Here is a 20858-nt window from a genome sequence, read left to right as displayed (position 1 = left end):
AAAACATCTTAGAAAAAAAAATGACAGTGGCAAATTGTTTGATGCTCCGAAGAAAATATGTATGTTTCAGTGAAGTGGGAGGCTCCTTTGCACAGGATGCTGGCTAGATTATGGGTACCACAACGGTGCCTATTTCTGCTGTGAAGCAGATATATTATGTAAGCATTATTGTGTTTCGGCCTGAAGGGCATCGTAGCTAGTGAAATTACTGGGAAAATGAGAATTAACATCTTATGTCTCAAGGTGACGAGCGCAATCGTAGTGCCGCTCTTTGTAATGGGCAGGGCGTATCAATAGCCATCAGACCGTCCTGCTCGTCTCATCCCTTATTGTCAATTAAATAATATGTTGGCTTACTGACTTGACTAACATAAATATGTTTAATATTAGAACAGTAAACTTGGGTGAGAATTTAAACAGGGTTTGAGTGAAAAAACCTAAAATATATTAGTATTTTTAACAAAGCATGTTATATACAGGCATATGCTACATGAAGGGGAAGTACCTTAAATATTGTAGATGTAACATTTTACTGAAAAAAAAAAACATTTAAACTGCATTCATAGATACACTTCTATTCTCCTATCTACTTTTATAATTTAGATAATATAATTTATGTACCAAAATTTATGATTGAAGCGAGATTCAAATACGCGCCTCTTGTAATACGCCCCAGCGCTTTAACCACTAAGTCAACCGTTCAGATGACGCGTAAATCTTGTTATGTTTGTTCAACTCTCGAAATATGGATTCATCTACAAGTGATGGCCTGATTAACCCCAATAATAGCATATTATTAGGAAATTGATTCGTACAGTAAGTTTAATTTATACTTTACAATTTGCATATAATTTATACTAAAATGTGAACAAATCCTGTTGTTGTATATTGTTTATATTAAGCTTTCTATTGGATTCATCTAATTTTTGTGATAAAAATTTCCGTATATTCTATTCATTAGCACATAAATTAACTAAAAATATCATAAAGGCATAAAAGGCATTTATTTTTAGAATTATTTTTGATGTCATTTTTAATATTATACTAGATACTACTACCGCTTCGGAAACAAATTGCGCTCTGAGAAAGAAGAAGCGCCTCAAGAAACTCTCCTAGCATTCTTTTTTTCGCGCTCTTTTTAATAAAATATACAATATTGTTCTGTCATTGCTATTGCTATAAAATAATCATAATCTGTTCCACTGCTGTCCGATCACTTAGATATTCAGCTGTGGAGTAGTTGGATTAACGACAAAGCTATTTTTTAATAAAACATTTAAATTTATTTATAGCTATGCTTGAACAGTGGGTGGGACTTTATTATAAAAGTACATTTGCCCTTAAAACTATTATGTATCTTATGTATAGCATTATTATTGGTTGAGTAATAAAGGTGATCTATTAAAAACACATTGAACAAGTGTTTAACTGTCCATTACAATGCAGTGCTGCCGGATTTTTGAACCCAAAATTTCTGAGCGGCTCAACGAGCGAACAATTGCGCTCGTTACCTTGAGACATACGGTTCTAAGTCTCATTTGCCCAGTAATTTACTAGCTATGGCACCTTCTGACCGAATCACAATCATGCTTACACATTACTGCTTTACGGCAGAAATAGGTGCCGTTGTGGTGCCCATAATCTAGCCGGCATCCTGTGCAAAGGAGCATCCCACTGGTAGGATAAGGCAAGCACAAAAAGACGATAATACTAAGATAAGAAATAAGTCATATTTATAGTCTTTACCTTCTGTTTCGGTAACAAGTTATATTATTCGCGTACTAATTAATAGCGACTCAAGCGAATACTAATTACATAGACTACATTCCAAAGGGAATAGTTTAATTGGTTTCTAATAGATCTTGCTCGCTAACTAATAGTTTGAGAGTTATTTAAATGATTGGTGAATTTTAATGTAAGATATTCGATGCAATATTTCAATAACGAAGCATTCCTGATATGGCGAAAGATTGAACCCATACACCATAATCTAGATTCAATATTATGCCATGTCTTAGATGTGACAATATTTAAAATGCTTCACTCTAATATTGTGTAGTTAGTTACTTAATGAAATGTGCATTACGTTTAATCAAATGAAAATAAAATTCTTATGCAATAATGTACAAATTTATAGCTATAATGAGCAATAACATTATATGTAAACGGTAATCTTATACGCAGACGTGGTCGCTAAGTATGGGCCTTAAGAGAAAGCTCATGGTCGCTCATAGGGCAATGGAGACGGCTATCCTCGTAGTTTCCCTGCGAGATCGAAACAGGAATGAGGACCCGTAGGAGAACCAATGTAACCGACATAGCCCATTATTCCGAAACTGAAGTGGCAGTGGGCAGGGCACCTATTTCGACGGACAAATGGCCGTTGGGGCAGTAAAGTCCTGAAATGGTGACCTCATACCGGATGACGCAGTGTTGGTAGAATACGCAGGTAGGACAAGATGGACCGACGATCTGGTCAAGATCGCCGGAAAACGTTGGATAAGGGCAGTGCAGGACTTATCGTCGTGGAAATCTTTGGGGGAGGCCTTTGTCCAGCAGTGGACGTTTTCCGGCTGATGATGACATAAATAGGTTAAAAAAGTATACATCTGTTTACCATTTACAGTTTTCGTATAAGAGACTATAAGCGTGTTACATATAATGAACAAAAATACAAAAAAAAAAATTTGAATCTTTGGTGATATTTGAGAATATATTCATATCATCAACATATAGCAAAAAATTGGATGTTTCAAAGCAATCGCCTATATCATTAAGAAATATATTAAATAATAGAGGGCCTAGAAATGAGCCTTGTGGCACTCCAGAACAAACAATAATCTAAGAAGAGGCATAGCCTTTCACAAAAACTTGTTGAGACCTATTTTCAATATAACAAGTGAACCATCTGAATAGATTCCCATGTATTCCAGCAAATTGAAGTTTCTGTAACCGTATGAAGTGATCAATTCAGTGAAAACAGTATCTACTTGTCCACCTCAGTCCATACCTGCAGTCGTATAATCAATAAATGATAACAGATTAGTGGTGGTCGACCGATTCTGCGGTCTGCGGTCTTTGAGCTGTAAACCTGAGGGTAAATAGTACGTTCAAAGATTTTGGCAAATATACATAGCTTGGAGATAGGCCTATAATTTTTAATGTCATTTTTATTTCTATTTTTGTATACAGGAGTAACGAAAGCGGATTTCCAAAATTTAGGTACTATACCATCATTTATTGATCTAATAAAGAGCATTATCAATGGTTTAACAAGGCTATTAGAACAAGAGGATATAAATAATGGGTCGATATGATCTGGTCCCGATCCTTTTGTAAGATCAACTGACTTAAGGTGGTTCATAACTACAGAATCATCAATATGTACGCTGCTGATAGTGCTTCTACAAACAGAAGAACAATGATTAACTGTATGTGAGCTTTGATGAGGCTGTGACGTGAGAATGAGGAAATTAGACTGAAAGTATTAAGAAAAGAGATTACATATTTTATCACCTGTATCAGCTACACGATCCTCTAATATTAATGTGGATGGTAGAGAATTCGAGCCTTTTTTATTTGATTTTACGTAGGACCAAAATAGCTTAGGATTCGCAGCAATAGTAGTTTCCATAGTTTTAATGTAGTTCCTATGACATTTATCCTCCAATTCCTCAGCTCTTTTCCGTAGAATAGAAAAGAAAACATAATCATCGGTGTTGCCATATGTGTAATATTTATTTATATATTTAAATTTTTCTTTAAGTATTTTTTTCAGAGGTGCGGTACGACGGTGCGGAAAAGATTTCGCATTAATATATTTTTTCGGTATATAGTTATTAATTAAGTTATATAAGTGATTATAGAAACAATCCACAGCTTCATCCAAGGTCCCACAATTTAGACATTCATCCCAATCGATCTCTTTAAGTGACGAATTGATATTTACATAGTCACCTGATCGGTACAGATATTTAAACCTAGGGCTAACCTTAAGTAAATCAGTTTCACTAGGAGTTAATGATATAAAGAGAGACTTTTGATGAGCATCTTCCGGTACTAAGGGGTCTAGACAGGTTTTAACGGATAAGGTTTTATTACTTAGAATCCAATCAAATACTCGGTTGTTGATATTATAAGAACAATTGAACTGCCGCAAGCTTGTTTCTAGTAAAATATCAAAAAAAAAAATTGGGCGTCTCCCTTAATACCTGTGGGATCGGGGTGATCATCATTATAGTACGTAGTCCATTGCATATCTTTCATATTGAAATCCCCCGCAATAATAAAAACATCATCAGGACAGATATCAACTACTAAGGATAGTTTATCAGTAAAATTTGTTAGCTGATTTTTATGTTCGTCTTGACTTTATTTATGTTACTTCCTTCGTCACATAAATAAAGTACACAGAAATGTATCTTGGTCATACCACTTTTAGATTTTATCATCACCGTGACCCACAGATCTTTGGCAGATGAATTCCATTCAGGCTGAACGACAGCTGTGAATTCACAGCGAACTGCAATTAAAAAACCTCCTCCGTATAATTCCTTAGTAGCTGAGTAATTTCTGTCTCGTCTCCATACTGTATAGCGATCATCAAATAATTTGCTATCGTTAATACTCTCCAACAACCAAGTTTCCGTAATAAGTACGACATCATAATTACTTTAGGTTCCGTTTAAATCACTTGTTTTTGTTCGAAGCCTCCTTTTGTTCTGAGAATAAATTTTTAAACTATTAATAGCCATTTGAAATTAATAACCTGAAGCACAATTATTACATCTAAGCTTAAGAAATAAAACAAAGAAAGAAAATTTTATAACATTTGTGACTGCAGTATCCAATGAAAAAATTATGATAATAAGATAAGCAATAGGGGTAAGCAAAGGTATTATTGAGCAATACACGTCTTTTAAACAATTTACAAATGACAATTCACAGTAAATATTCAGAATACGTCTTGAAAATGGGTAAATAATAATATTTAAGCATATAATATATCTGAGAAAATATAAAATAACAAAAGTAAAAGTTACCATCTTATATGACTTTTTTCTCTGGCTTGCATTTATGTGCCCTATTGGCTATTTCTCTCTAAGTTATTAAATATTCAACCAAAATTAAAAACAAAGCAGATAGCAGTCACAACGCTATTTGATTGTGTTCTTGAAATAATTTTGTTATATTGTAGTATAGGGCTTATTTATTACAGATCAAATTAATAACTTTGACACCATAGTTATGACGGGATACAAACAACCAAACAAACGATTACGTATTCTCAATAAGGCATATTTTCAATTAATAATACTGACACACTCTTACTCAAATTATCTTGCCCCAAACTAGGCATAGCCTGTACTATGGGTATAAAACAACGATATAACTATTTAATACAATATACCTACTTAAACATACATAAATACATATAAACTATATATAAATACAATACATGACTCGGAAACTATCATTCATATTCATCATATAAATGATTGCACCTACTCCCGGTAGGTGCAATCATACGAAACCAGGATCTCTAGCTCAGTAGGCAGGGTCACTAACCACTGGGCTATAGGTGTCGCCAAAATTACTTTTTTCTTGTCTATTAAATTATGACTGCAATATTTAATAAAAAATAAATTACAGGTTAAATTAACTGAATATAAATTAACTAAATTAAATAAATTTGACCTTCCCAAATCGGCATTGCCCCAGGGAACTAAATTTTTTAGATACAGCAAAACCGTGTGTGCCATACGGCACTCTACTCCCTCACCAAGTTCTGAACCTTCTTGTGTTTATAATATGGTTTGTTTTGCATGGCCTATTTAAAAAGCTTTCTGATACATTCACTCATATAATCCTAATTATACACAATCTATTGCTACACGTAAAATAATATTGTAGCGCGTGAGTCCTCCCTTACACGCGGGATCGTTGCAGAATAAAACAATGAAATCTCTCTGTTACTTCTATATTCTTATGCTTTCACTTTCTTATACTTTCACGTCTTATAAGATTATGTTCTCATGCGCGTCTATATTTCAATTTGAAACAAAATATTTTTTAACTCTACGGCCAATCTTATAATAACGAGTTCTCATATACGGATAAGAACTCCTTGTTGTAACAATACGCATTGACAGAACGCTGCGCGAGCGCCAAAATCGCGCCGATCTGAGCCATTATGTACCGCGCGATCAGAATTTCTCGGAACGGAAAGGTTGAAATTCCTTTCGCAAACTTCGCGTTAGCGGTCATAAGATTACACGAGTAAAATGTGAGTCATGTGAAAAATTCATTTAAAATAATATGAAAATGGTCTCGTAGCGACATAAATGTAGATAAGCGTGATTTGTGACTGTAACTAAAGTGACTTTGGATGTGATGTAATTACATTAAGAATAGTGTATGAGACGTGATATCAGAGAATAGATTTATTCAACATTAAATTCATATTTTGAAAGTATTATGATGATGATTTTTAAAGTCTAAACAATTTGTTATTTTTTAAAGTGATCCTCACTTCTAGCATTAATTACACAAAGTACATACGATGACCAATATAGCCCAGTAGCTAGTGACCCTGCCTGCTGAGCTAGAGGTCCCGGGTTCTAATCCCGGTAGGTGTAAACATCTATATGATGAATATTGATGTTTTTTTCCGATTCATGGATGTTTATATGTATTTATGTATTAGATATATCGTTGTCTTGTACCCAGAGTATAGGCTGTGCCTAGTTTGGGACAAGAAAATTTGTGTCAAAGTGTGGCAATATTATTATTACTATAAAATTAAATTTGATAACAAAATTTGTGCATTGTAAGAGAATGTGATCGGCGGTGATCACTTAACACCAGGTGACCCGTACGCTCGTCCACCTCTTCTATAAAAATAATTGGAACCGGTCACCTAGTCAACAATAAATTGGAGCCTTATATTGGGCGAGCTACTAGGGAAGCATTACTAGCAGCAGCTATTTCGATTGTGTTATGAATATGTGTATAATAGATGATAATTTGTATAGTGTACTGTATAAGTTCATAAGAACTTACACAGATATACTTAACATTTAGGTTAATACAAAATTATGGGCCACTGTAAGTTATGCTATAATTGGCTCAGCAGCGTTTATTTCGTTTATTCGTCATGTCTGTCTGTCTGTTCGTGTTTGACCCATAATTGTGTATTATCTTATACTGTTATGAGATCTAGTCTTGTACACTTAGATTAAGGATTGGTCTCCGTTGCGCTCCAACAAAATAGCGCAGGCGTTGTGCACATTGCGACAGCTAATACTTCGCCCAAAGGGGCGTACTCGAGCCATTCTCAAACAATGTGTGACGATGATGTGCCACATGTTCTGTTAAACTTTGCTAATAATTGAAACTAAAATGCCGGGTTGCGTATTTTGTATTTTATTCATTTCAATGTAAAATAACACGAAGCGTATATCATTCAAAATTTAAAAATGCCATTGAGTATCAAGATGCCACGCATACAAGCATCTAACAGTTGCCGTAAAAAAAAAGGTATTGTTCTCAGGAAGTGCGGTATCTAGTTGGAGCGTACATTATCCAAATATTCATAACACAATTAAAAAAAGCTGCTCCTCAATAATACTTCCCAAGTAACTAGCCTTATATAAGGCCCCAAATTTTTTTTTGACTAGGTGTCAGGTTCCAATTTTTTTGTATATACAATCAAAATGTTAGTATAATACCTTTTCATTTTCCTCGCCTGAAAGTGCTTGTATCTATCAAAGTTTCAACCATTGACTAATTGAAAAAGGTGAAATAGACATAGATATATTTTTATCACCCAAGCAATTACAAAATATTACATTACATTTGTATATTAAAACAAAATCAGGAGGGAAAAACAAATTAAATTTTATACACCAAAGACGTTTATAAAAACTAAACTAGTTATAAACAGGTTGCCTGGTAGAAATCGCTCTGAAGCCATAAGGCCGCCTATTGCTTTATGTAGTCTCGATTTTTGTTATATTTAATTATTTTGTGCTGTGCAATAAAGATATATTTCATTATTAATTGATATGACTATTTTCAATGTAATTTTAGCTCAGCAAATGCTGCAACAGGCGGTACAGCGATGTTTTTGAGGGAAACCCATACCATTACCTAATGGTAATGGTAATCCATTACCAGCTCATCTCTGTGGTTAAACAATTAAAACAATTGAATAGTTTTATATCTTTACCAGCTGACAGAGCCAACGGTCATATAAAGTAATTAAAAAAAATTTTTAAGTATAAAAAATAGATGCAACCGATTCTCAGGCCTACCAAATATATCGTACTACAATTATTGTTTTCAGTTGCCATCTTGCAACCCTATAGAGGATTTGTGGACGGAAGAGAATAATATAAAAATCGCGATACAAAAATTGTTGTAGATCGTAAGAAGGCAAAAATGTGAAGTTGTAAGTATTATTCAATACGGAATCATAGTAAAATAAAAATAAAAAAAACAAGAAAAAAATATTTTAATGTAATTATCACCCTTGGTGATCATTTAGGGGTATGAATGTATGATAATATCCAATTCTCAGACCTACCCGATATGTACACAAAATTTCATACAAATCGGATTAGCCGCTTCGAAGGAGTTTGGTAACAAACACCGGGACACGAGAATTTTATATCTGTCTATCTTCTATATTATAACGAAAAAGGGTTATTGTTTGAGGCTTTTTCAAGCTTAAACTACTGATCGTATCGACATGAATCCATTCGATGCGAAATTTATCCTAGATAGTGTATGGCTTCTTTGTCAAATTCCAACGTTCCTTTATTAATATGTTTCCTTTTAAAAATCATCCAGCGAAGCAGGCGGGAACGGTTAGTATAAGATAAATCCAAACTTATACCTTATAACAAGCTTATACCGTCCTACTCATACGTTCAAACCTTACACAAGGAATATTATAAATATTATTTTCTAAATATTTATAAAATAATGGACATAACCCGGCCATTATTTTGGCAATCACCATCATTTATCACGTGAAGGCCGTACATAATGGCCATCTGTATATCAATATACTGGCGGACCTTTGTCAAAATCGTGACACAAAATATTATTGTATAAAGGGACACCTAATTGTGAGCTCATTGTTTTCCATACTATATGAAAGAGTTAATTTACGACATGAATTCGTCTCTAATAAAATAATTTTCGAAGTAATTTATGAATATTGCAGCTGTAGTTTCTAACTACTAACATTTAAAATAATTTTAATATCTTTATAAATACAATAGAGGTATTCATTTGTGCGCGCATCACGGAAATTAAGTCTTCTAAGTTTTATGCCTTAGACACTTGGCTCGTTATTAAAGTAATAAGAAACAACTATTTTTATAAGTCATATGTATACGCGAAAGAAGTCGCGGGTATCAGCTATGTATAATAAATATTATTAATGATCTTTTTTTTTATGAAAATAATGAACGAGACGATGAGGACATTCAGCTTATTGTAATTGATATGCCTTGCCCATTGTAATGCAGTGCCGCTCAGGATTATTGACAAATCCCAAAAACTCTGAGCGACACAACAATTGCGCCCATCACCTTGAGACATAAGATGTTAAGTCTCATTTGCCCAGTTATTTCGCTAACTACGGCGCCCTTCAGACCGAATCACAGTAATGACTACACATTACTTCTTTACGGCAGACATAGCCGCCGTTGTGGTATTCATAATCTAGCCAGCATCCTGTGCAAAGGAGACTCCTACTGGTAAAATATCTCTGCAATTATAATAAATAATCAGAGTTAGTATGTTATATTTGAAACTCTCTATCCAATTTTATAAACTGGTTATTAGCAATATATATCATCCTAACGCTTTTAGGGGCCAAAATTATGCTGTCTTATAAAATATGTATTATTGCCATTGTTGTATGAGCTGCTAAACTGTTTCAGAGTAAAATTCTTTCAGTGTTTTATATACAAAAGCTTGAGGAATACTCGTAAAAGAGGCTGAATAAGAATGATCGATTGTTTTAAAGTTAAAAGCAGAACGTTGTAGCTGCTGTGAGATATACAGAAATACAAGATTGAGTGTTTCATTCAACGTAAGGTGGAATATATGAAAGTATTTTCATTATTTAATCTACTTTTAATTTTAAATAATTATATAATAGTTATGGCGTGTAGTGAAATCTATCACTAATGTCTTATTGTACGTCTTGGTGATTAAAGTAATTAATTATCAAATATTACAATACTTAATAATGCTTGGCTGGTTGTTAGTGGTGAATGATCCCGCCTGCCCGAAATCCCGGTAGGTTCAAATATTTATAATATACAGGATAGACCAAAAGTCCGTTTATAATTGTAATCATGATAAAATAAAAATTAATTACAGTAGATCAAAATTGTTTATTGTTTTCGATAGTTAACAAAAGGGGAATTTATTTCTTAAAAATCACATCATCCATATGCAATCCTTCATTATTCTGGCATTGCTACAATCTAGAGCGGAAATTTTCGATAACAGCTTTACATGTTTCTGTTTAGATGTTTTGGATTTATGTGCGAATACGATCCTTTAATTCGTCAAAAGTTACTAGGTTGTTTGGCTGGAATGCAGGGGTTTTTGACCACCATGACATAGTGTTACTCCAATAACGACAATTTTGTCTATTAACATGCCCATTTAGGTGGAAGTGTGCCTCGTTGAGAAAAAAATGTTTGTAAAACTGGTGAATCGCTCTACCATTTCGTTCGCAAACTGCAACCTAGTGGCATGGTCCTGAGGCCTTAATTCCTGCACCATTTGGATTTTATAGGAATGTAGACATAAATCTTTCCTGAAAATGCGGTTTAATACATCATTATCTTGGCACGTTAAGGACAGCAGACCGCTTTCGAGTTGAAAGTCCAGGTTGGTCACGAACAGACGATTTTACTCGCTCCACGTTTTCGGGGTCCCTCGACGTTCTAGGCCGGCCAGATCGAGGAAAATCCATTGTTGAACCCGTCTTCTCAAACTTGAGCACCCATTTTTTAATTAACACACCTGATGGAGCTTGATTTTTGTGTCGTATCTTGTAATGATTGCAAAACTTTCGTTGAGCTAAGGTCGCAGAATCGTTGTTTCGATAGAACTCGCGTACACAAAACGCACTTTAACTACCGCTGAACGACGCGATGGTACTAAATTCCCATTGGCCGCTCTTACACGTAACCACTCCACCCCCCTCCGCCGCCGTTGCTGGACGCAGCAACCGATTCAAATGTTAACAGACTTTTGGACCACCCTGTATAATAGAGAATTTGTTTCCGACTCATTGACGTTTATATCTTATATCTTTAAACCAGCAATTTTTATATATTATATAATATAGTAGTACAGTAGTATACAGGGGATTTCGAGGACGATAAATTATTGATCTAACTAGAATTCAATTTAAAAAAATGTAGTTTTGTCCGTGTTTTAATGAGAAACAACTACAATAACATTAGAATACAAAAGTAAATTTCACCACTATATAAAATACTATAGTAGCTCAGTTGGGACATTGGGTGATCCGGAAAGCAATAGGGTCTATTGCTTTCGAAATTTGCGGTTCGAATCCAGATGTCCTATAAGTTATTTTTTTGTTCAAGTTTTATATATTCTTAAAAATCCGAGCAAGGCTCACTCGTCCGGATATTGTAAATATGTATATGATAAATTTATATATTGTATCAAATATATCGTTGTCTTGCACCAATTGTACAGGCCATGCCTAGTTTAGGCAAGATAATTTGTGTGTCAATATAATTATATTTATATAAACAATGTTGTGTCACGTTGTTTGTTGAGAAGAATTAGAAGAAGAAGATTGTCTCGATTCGAGACCCGTAAAAATTTTTAATTTCAAATTTTATATCTATATGAACATCTATGAGATACCGTTCTGTGAATGTTAGCTACGTATTCAAACGCTGAGAATGATATTTTAAATTGACACTACGAAGGTCAAACAGCTCTTTAGTACAACGAATTTAGGTAAACTCTCCACTGAAAAGATGTGGAAGAAAACGCACAGAGACGTGAAAATGCTATGCCACATAAAAACAATTGACTTCGGATCACATGGTTACATGGTTCGAGCTAAAACTGAGACGTATCAGATGAAAGATGAGAGATGTTCTCCATATAATATGGGTAATACTGCGCTTTACAAAGCGCTAGACTGTGGGTCGTTTTAAAGAATTGTATTTTTTTTAATGAAAATAGGGACAAGACGAGCAAGATTTTAAGCTGATGGTGATTGTTACACCCTGCCCATTACAGTACAGTGCCGCTCAGGATTCTTTAAAAACCCTAAAAATTCTGAGCAGCACTACAACGGCGCTTGTCACCTTGACATAAGATGTTAAGTCTCATTTCCCCAGTAATTTCACTAGCTATGGCGTCCTTCAGACCGAAACACAGTAATGATTACACATTACTGCTGCTCAGCAGAAATAGGCGCCATAGTGGTACCCATAATCTAGCCGGCATCCTGTTCAGAGGAGCCGGTTATTATTATTAATATTCCCACTGGTATCTCTCCCAGTTTCTTCAAAGTCTATTTGACTTTGCTTTTCAGATGAACATGAACATTGAATTCAATTCGTACTTTCTAAACGTTATATATTATAAAATTGTCAGATAGAAATATAGATACTGGCGAAATCCTTTCATAATATCTCCCTGACTTGACACCAAAATAATGTTAAAATAATGTCATATGACTCGTACAAACATATACTTCTAGTTTTATAAACGCATATAATAATATTATATGATGTGCCAACAAATATTTTTTTATTTAATTTGATTTTTTTATATTCTAATTAACTTACGAATCGTGATTTTGGGGCATTTCTTAATAACTAGCTGACCCGACAAACGTTGTTTTGCCATATAAATTATTTTTAGAGTTAGACCGTTTCTTGGATACAACATTACTTTGTTTTTCTAAAATAAAAGAATTTTCCTTCAATACGCGTAGCCTAAGTTACTCCGTATTACATCAGCTACCTGCCAATAAAAGTCCCGTCAAAATCGGTCCAACCATTTCAGAGATTAGCTGAAACAAAGGGACAAAAAATGTTATTCTGGTGTTTATACGACGTAGTAAAAAACAGTTATTTCTATATTACAAACAGACACTGTAATTTTATTTATATGTATAGATTTAACCCCCTTCTGCCCCACGTTCATTAAAAGTTTATAATATCCGCTGTCATTCATAAGTATTTACGGTTGAAAATATATTTTGATTTCCCTTTGAAGTACAGAGAAAAACGAAATGAGAGAACGCTTGCCAATTTATTATCGTCAATTAATTTATATTAGCCAACATAGAAAAGAGGCAAATCGGACTCATGCACAAAGGGTACTATCGTGTAAAATAAACACTAATCTCTTTAAATAACTTTTTATTTATGTTGATGTTTTAAAGCTTCAAAGGGCTAAGTAAAAATCAAAATTTTAGTATTTGATATAAATTTCAACTTGTTTTTCGATATTCTAGAAATTTTAAAATTTCTTGACAAGTTGATCGTTTTAAAGTATTCTTAATAATTAACAAAAAATTCAAATTTAAGATTTCAAATCTGTACATTCTTATCACTCTTTTATTGTTTTTTATAATTATATCGACTGTGAAATGATGTAAATTTAATATAAATGGATTATAATACTACCATGCTCTCTTTTAATAAGGAATATTATATCTGATGAATACAGGATTTAAGTATGGAATGAGTTTGCAGATCAGGCCATTCAGTAATGGAGTATTGTTCTTATCTCTGGTCTGGCGTGCCCCAGTATCAGCTGGAACCATTTATTTACGTACAAGGCAGTGCTGTTTGAACGGCTCGATCACTTGGCGTATCTCCATTGTGTGTCTTAACCTGTTAAGCTTAGATTTTTATACTAACTGTCCGAGCGATGTTGTCAAAGTGTTCATTAGTCGCTCTCTGATAGTCGCGCGGTGCGCGGTACGGTATAGATTGACGTGACTTTGACGCTCGCGCAGCGTTCTGTCAATGAATATTATTTTACGTGTAGGAATAGATTATGTGGTAATAAGTATGATTAATTGAGTGAATATATCAGAAAGCTATTTATACAAGCTATAATACCATGCAAAATAAACTGTATTATAAACAACATAAGGGTTAGAACTTGGTGAGGGAGTAGGGTGCCATATGGCACACTCGGTTTTGGCGTATCTGAAAAATCTAGAGCCCTGGGGCACTGCCGATTTGGGAAGGTTTTTCTTTTATGAAAATAAGATATGAGACGAGCAGGACGTTCGAAAATCAGCATTAAACATCGACGTTATCCTAAGCTTCGCAATCATATTAAAACTCGTTTTTCTGTGAACGACACAAGAGACATCATAAGGGCATACCCCTTAGCTCAAAGCTTAACCTTAGTAATGAAAAAGAACCCACTGAATTTCATGCGCCCTTTCTTCTCAGGTCTGAGGCATAACAGTCACTCAAGAGTCATTTATAAGATTAGTGTTCATATTAAGGAATGTAAGGAATGACCCTTGTCCGTAGTAAGCTTGAAGCGAGCTTGTGTGTATGGAATCCCTATGAAGTAACCCGTATATTTCCTTTTGCTGGAGAAAGTACAAAAAGCATTTTTGCGTTTCCTGTATAAGCGGATTTGGTTACTATCCGTACTTCTACCCGACGGCGTATCTCATCGGTTGCCTCGGATACAACACTCTAGAAACCAGACGGGCTCTCGACCTAGCAACTATCTTACTTAAAGTTATCCGGGGCTTAGTAGATGCCCCTGATATTCATAATGAGCTGATTCCATTGTATACATCTGACAATTATAGTCGTAGCAGAAATCACCGTCATCTGGTAGTACCCGCGTTGTTGTAGCACCCGTCTTGCAATTGTTTAATCGCCTCGTCAAAGCCCAATCTGATTATGATCTATTTACTAACAGACTTAAGGTGTCGGTGCAGTTGCTACTCCAACTTTCTCAGTCCATAATAAGGTCTAGCAATATCGATGTACTTGATTAATGTAATTGGTATTGTAACCGTTTTAATCAGAATAAATAAATTTAAAAAAATACTATTTCGAATGGGTGGTTGTTTTTGACGTTCGATAAGTATTTTAAATACCATTTTGAATAAAAATATTTCAGTTTGAATTTCCGTCGTCGTCAGGAGTCAATTTCCACAACGAAGACCCGGAACTTGCGTGTTCATGTCAGATAACTTATAATGTAGCCTTATAAGTGCTACAATCACTATACTTTTCATTGCCTATACAACTACCTGGATGCAAGTTTGTGTTTTGTCAATGACCCCAGGTTTATCCCTTCTAATGCAGATAGGGAACGACAATTATATGCTTTCCTTCCATTTACATATAATGTCCCTGATATCAATCGTACTAAATAACTGGACGATGTTATTACGACAACACCATTTTAGACTCTTAAAGAGTAAGGCAGCTCCTTGATGAGCACGATAACCAAGTTTACTGATACAGAATAAGGCAAAGCAGGGACCCTTTGCCTGATTTTTTACATGCTTTTTATAACTTCACCTCTATGTATGTTTCTTTGGAACCGAATCACTTAGGCACAATTTTATCCCAGTATAAACGGCCAGACTTCGTTTTCAACTTTGTAGATTTATTGCGGACCGATGACAATACAATAATTTGATAAAATTGTTCCATTTTTCAATTTTGCAAAATAAGATTTTTGTTAATTAAAGTAACTTTTTCATCTACCGTCAATAAGGATATTCATTTTATTTCAACCATTACCTTATCAACCAAAGCGTGTTTTTAAGTTTTTTTAACTATTTTAATTATTATTAAACATCAAACAGAAAGTGAAATTGAAATAACATATAAGAATTTTGTATATTAAATTGTAATCTACTACAATTAAGATTGTACGAATTACGGCAAACTCTATCTCATATTATGGTATCGATAGTATATCAGGCATTAATCTAATTTGATTTTGATGTATGCCAACCACACACAAGTTGTGTATTTGTCCAATGTATTCAGACAAACTGTTGTGAAGGTCGGTACCAAAACAGCATTAATTTATTTAGTTCTGCCTTATACTATATATATTTTCAGTTTACTGAGAATATCGTATGAATATATAAGGCTTAAGTGTATACCAAGGCTATAATTTAGATTGTCCCTGTTTTTTCTAGGTGACAATGTCTTAAGCACTTTTAGAATGTATTAAAATCACCATGACAATTAATTTGACAGTTTTTAATTATCTTTGTTATACTATCAAGTCATAACATTTATAAATAAGCACTAAAATAAAACTTAAAGCTTAAAAACACAGCAAACCATAACTCTTACACTTACCCTTTAAGAGGTATTCCTAAAGAATATTATGAAGGACTTCAAAACTTTAATTGAAGGTTGTTTATAGAAGTAACAGTATTTACTTACTACGGAATGAAATAAATCCACCTTCTAACTTTCTGAATGCATTGAAGCACTAATGGCTTTCATTCAAATATAAATATTTTCCAGTCTTAATAAGCTCGAGTCTAAGTAACGATAGAGTTAAAAACCTTTTATTATTTTTCTTACTTCTTAAAATTTACGAAAAAAATACCACTATACGTGACCCTTGAATAGGATTTTGATTTTAATCATATTTTTGCGACTTATCTTTACTTAAAGTATCAGTTACAGCCAAATTTACCCAACGTGTTATCAATTACAATTAAAGTCACCGTCAATATCGGTTAAGCCTTTTAAATCAACCATCGAGTACATTTCCCATGTAATCATTGCTACCTTCAGCTACCCAGCCTCTTGTAACTCATATGTCTAACCACAACCAATAGACGAGAATTAAATAAATATCAATATTTAAAAAATTATCTCTATATAATTGCATAAAAATTATTTAATGATATGTAATTACACTTATCTAAATTATGCGGTATAATAATATTTTAATTGGTTGTATTTAATACCATCTTTATTACAATATTCTACAATTTTTTTTTAGGATTTTTGTTTTAATACGGAAAAGAAGAATAACTTCTTGCGTGTTGTACACACACTTTTCTTTATTATTTTCTTAAAATGCACGTATAATAATCTTAGTCGAATTATTTTGCTCTCAAATTGATTCAATTACAGCACCCGTATCAGTTTTATTTACTTATTTACTTTTTTTTTTTAAATTTAAGTCGATAAACTTCATTCACATTTTATTTTCCTTAAGTTACCTGAACGGTTTCTTTGGATACAATTTTCTTACAATCCCTTTGATGAACGTTTCCGACCTTTTTTTAAGTAATAATAATTATTCAATGAAGCTTTATTTCCCTTATTGCTTTAACAACTTCTAATTTGATATTATTATTTAAGTTAGATGACATTTTACACATCACAGAAAGATACTTATTTTTATGTTCTGTGTTTATACCAATAATTAGTTTTCAATGTTATAACTAGTATACTAAATATCTCATGATCAATCAACTGAAAAACTGTTTATTTTTAATAGGTAAATCAAAATTTTTTATTTAGATAATCGATATGATTCACGTCGGTTTTTGCTCAAAATCTATCAAGTGAGAGATTTCTGATGGTAAAAGTTTCCTAATCCTTAGACCAGTGCTGAAGCTTTTGAAAATGATAAAAAGTGAAAAAAATAAGAGTATTTTTTTTTATTTTATATAATAGGATTATTTTGAAATAGTGAAAAAAAATAGTATAATAGTACCATTTTTTTTTTGGTTTCAAAAATAATCGACACTGGTCGATTAGCTTAAAATGTCGCTGGAGCAATAGGTATAACCGGTGGCTGTCACTACGGTGCCCCTGGTTCATTTCTTCGTGTTTCCGGTTTTGGAATTATTATTATGTAGGTACATTAATTCGACGTCTTATACAACGCTCTTGTGATTCTATAAGAGAATGATTCGATGATCACATACCGTCACGTGACAGCATACGTGTCACGTTTGTCTTCTTATTCCATGAAAAAAATATTAGAGTCTTATCCATATAAATTAATACAAGATATAAGAAAATGAGAAATGTAAAATTTCTGGGCTATTCCCTTGTAAATTTAATATAAACAGTACTGTTGGACTGCTTCCGAATTATATTGAAGTTGGCGTGATATTGGGAGAAAGACATCAGTTAATCGGAGTGTTAAGTGTATTTTTATTGGCTCATAATCTCTTTTACTACAGAAATATACACGATATAGAATAAAATCTTAATAATGCTGTATAACTTTAACTTTCTAACTTCTCAACAGGCTGATGGTGAACTTTGTGGCTATCTTCCATAAACTCTCCGAAATTCAAAGTGAAACTAATGAAAGATTTTGATAAGTGCGGCTCGAGCTAGTCTCGAACAATGTGTGACGTTGAAGTGCCACATTTTCTATTAAACTTTGCTAATAGTTGAAACTAAAATGCCGGGTTGCGTAGTAAGACTTTGTAAAAATAATACTACAATAAATAAGACACAGGGACTACATACCAATAGTAAGTATTTTGTATTTTATTAATTTCAATGTAAAATAGCACGAAGCGTATGTAATAAAATTTGAAAAGCATCTAAGTTGACGTTATATAGAAGCTATAATTGTTCTTAGGTAGTGTGGTACCAATCCTTAATTTAGTAATCCTAAGTTAGTATCATTGTCGCTTGTTTAATGATTATAAAGTTATTCAGCTAGACAAGGTGATGTTTTGCATGAGACATGATAATTTGACAAGATTTTTATCCGTTACTGTTGACTTCAGCAGATTATAAATAAAATGAAATTAGAATAATAAGTAAAACGTAAGAATGAGGACTTTTATCGTATTTTGTTTTATGCGTAATTTATTCCTTATGTATTTTACACAAACATAGATCCAAATAGATGCCGCGAGTGTATGTACTTCGCGTGTCAAAAAGAGGACAAAAGAGGAGCAATGCTCTTCCTTTGACGCTTTTTTTATTATGATATATAATACATTGCTGATTTTAGTAATAAGCAATACCGACTATTGATGTACTGAAAACGTCAACTAATGATGAGGTGAGTGGCTAAACGTTAGGCTCGATGCACTGGAATTTATAACGACGTCACAGTAGGTACAAAAAAAGGGTACGCTTGGTTTTCATACAGACGGAGGGATCTATGTGGATACGTGGATACTTGGACCACAGATGTTTGTGGTATTTTACATCTTTCATTTTTCGCTTTTAACGTTAATATCTATTTGGGTAAGTAAATATTTGAATGATATAACGGTATAATGATAAAATAATTAAGAGTAAAAAAAATCTAGAATGTCCTAGCTGCCACGTGAAGAGTATCACACTGAAATCTTCCACCAAGATGGTTTTATTTTTATCTAAGGTAGCCAAGCGGCAATCTCAATTTAAGTGTTACGTTCGGTTCAATTAGCCGGTCAATATGTGCTTAAGGAAGTGACCCGTTTACACGTTAAAAAGCATAAAATGCTTTTATTTTCTCACAATTGATTCCTTTAGAATTCTTTTTGATGTCATTTCTTTCCTAATATTCTAGATACTACCTACAACCGTTTCGGAAACAAATGGCGCTCTGAGAGAGAAGAAGCGGCGTAAGACACTCTCCCAGCATTCTTTTTTGCGCTTTTTTTTAATGAAATACAATATTGTACTGTCATTGCTATTTCTATAAAATAATCAAAATCTAACCCCAGGTCTCCGATCACTTAGATATTCATCTGGGCAGTAGGAGGATTTACGACAGAGCCATTTTTTAATAGAACTACTAGAATTAGTCTTCTGTCTTTCTGTCTTCCTATACCATGACAAAAAAAAACATTAAGCCTTATACATATAAAGTAATACAAAATATAAGAAAATGGGAAATGTACAAGAACATTGCTGGGCTATTCCCTTGTAAATTTAATATAAACAGTACTGTTGGACCGGTTCCAAATTATATTGAAGTTGGCGTGATATCGGGAGCAAGACATCAGTTAATTGGAGTGTTAAGTGTATTTTTATTGGCTCATTAGCTCTTTTACTACAAAATATACATAGAATAAAATCTTAACAATACCGCGTAACTTAAAATAATATATATTTTATGAGTGGGAGGTTTTTGGCAAGGGGATACCAGCTAGAGTGTTGCATATTGGTGATTTTTCCTTTTTTATGACAAAAGGGATGAGACGAGCAGGATTTTCAGCTGATGGTGATTGATAAGCTCTACCCATTTCAATGCAATGCCCCTGGGGATTCTTGTAAAACCACGTACACGTTACAGCTTCACGGCAGAAATAGGCGCCGTTGTAGTACCCATAATCTAGCCGGTTAGAAAAACGTAAGAATAAGAAATTTCGATTTATGCGTAATTTATTCCTTATGTATTTTACATATTTCATTTATCACTTTACTTTAATTTTTGATTCAAATTCAAACATTAATTTCTATTTTGTCAAGAATAGACAGAATAATTAAAAATCAAGAAAATTTAAATCTAGAATGTCCTAGCTGCCATGTCAAAAGAGTATCACTCTGATATCTTGCACAGGCAAGCTTGCAAGGCTTGCAAGGAGGTTTTATTTTTATCCAAAGCAACTAAACGGCAATTTCATTTTAAGTGTTAAATCCGGTTCAATTACCCGGTCACTATGTGCTTAACTTACGGCGACTGACAGAACCTGGATCTACTAATTAATGAGAATCTCACTTTTTGTTTTATATACCAGCCTCAGTAAGTCGAGTATGTTAGTATAATTCGTTTAATATTTATCTCATCTCAGGAAACACTTAATATTTTCTTTTATTTATGAAAATAAGGGA

This window comes from Leptidea sinapis, chromosome 28 (assembly GCF_905404315.1).
Source record: "Leptidea sinapis chromosome 28, ilLepSina1.1, whole genome shotgun sequence".
NCBI lineage: Eukaryota > Metazoa > Arthropoda > Insecta > Lepidoptera > Pieridae > Leptidea > Leptidea sinapis.
The sequence above is the reverse complement of the archived record's forward strand: the minus strand, read 5'-3'. Positions refer to the sequence as shown.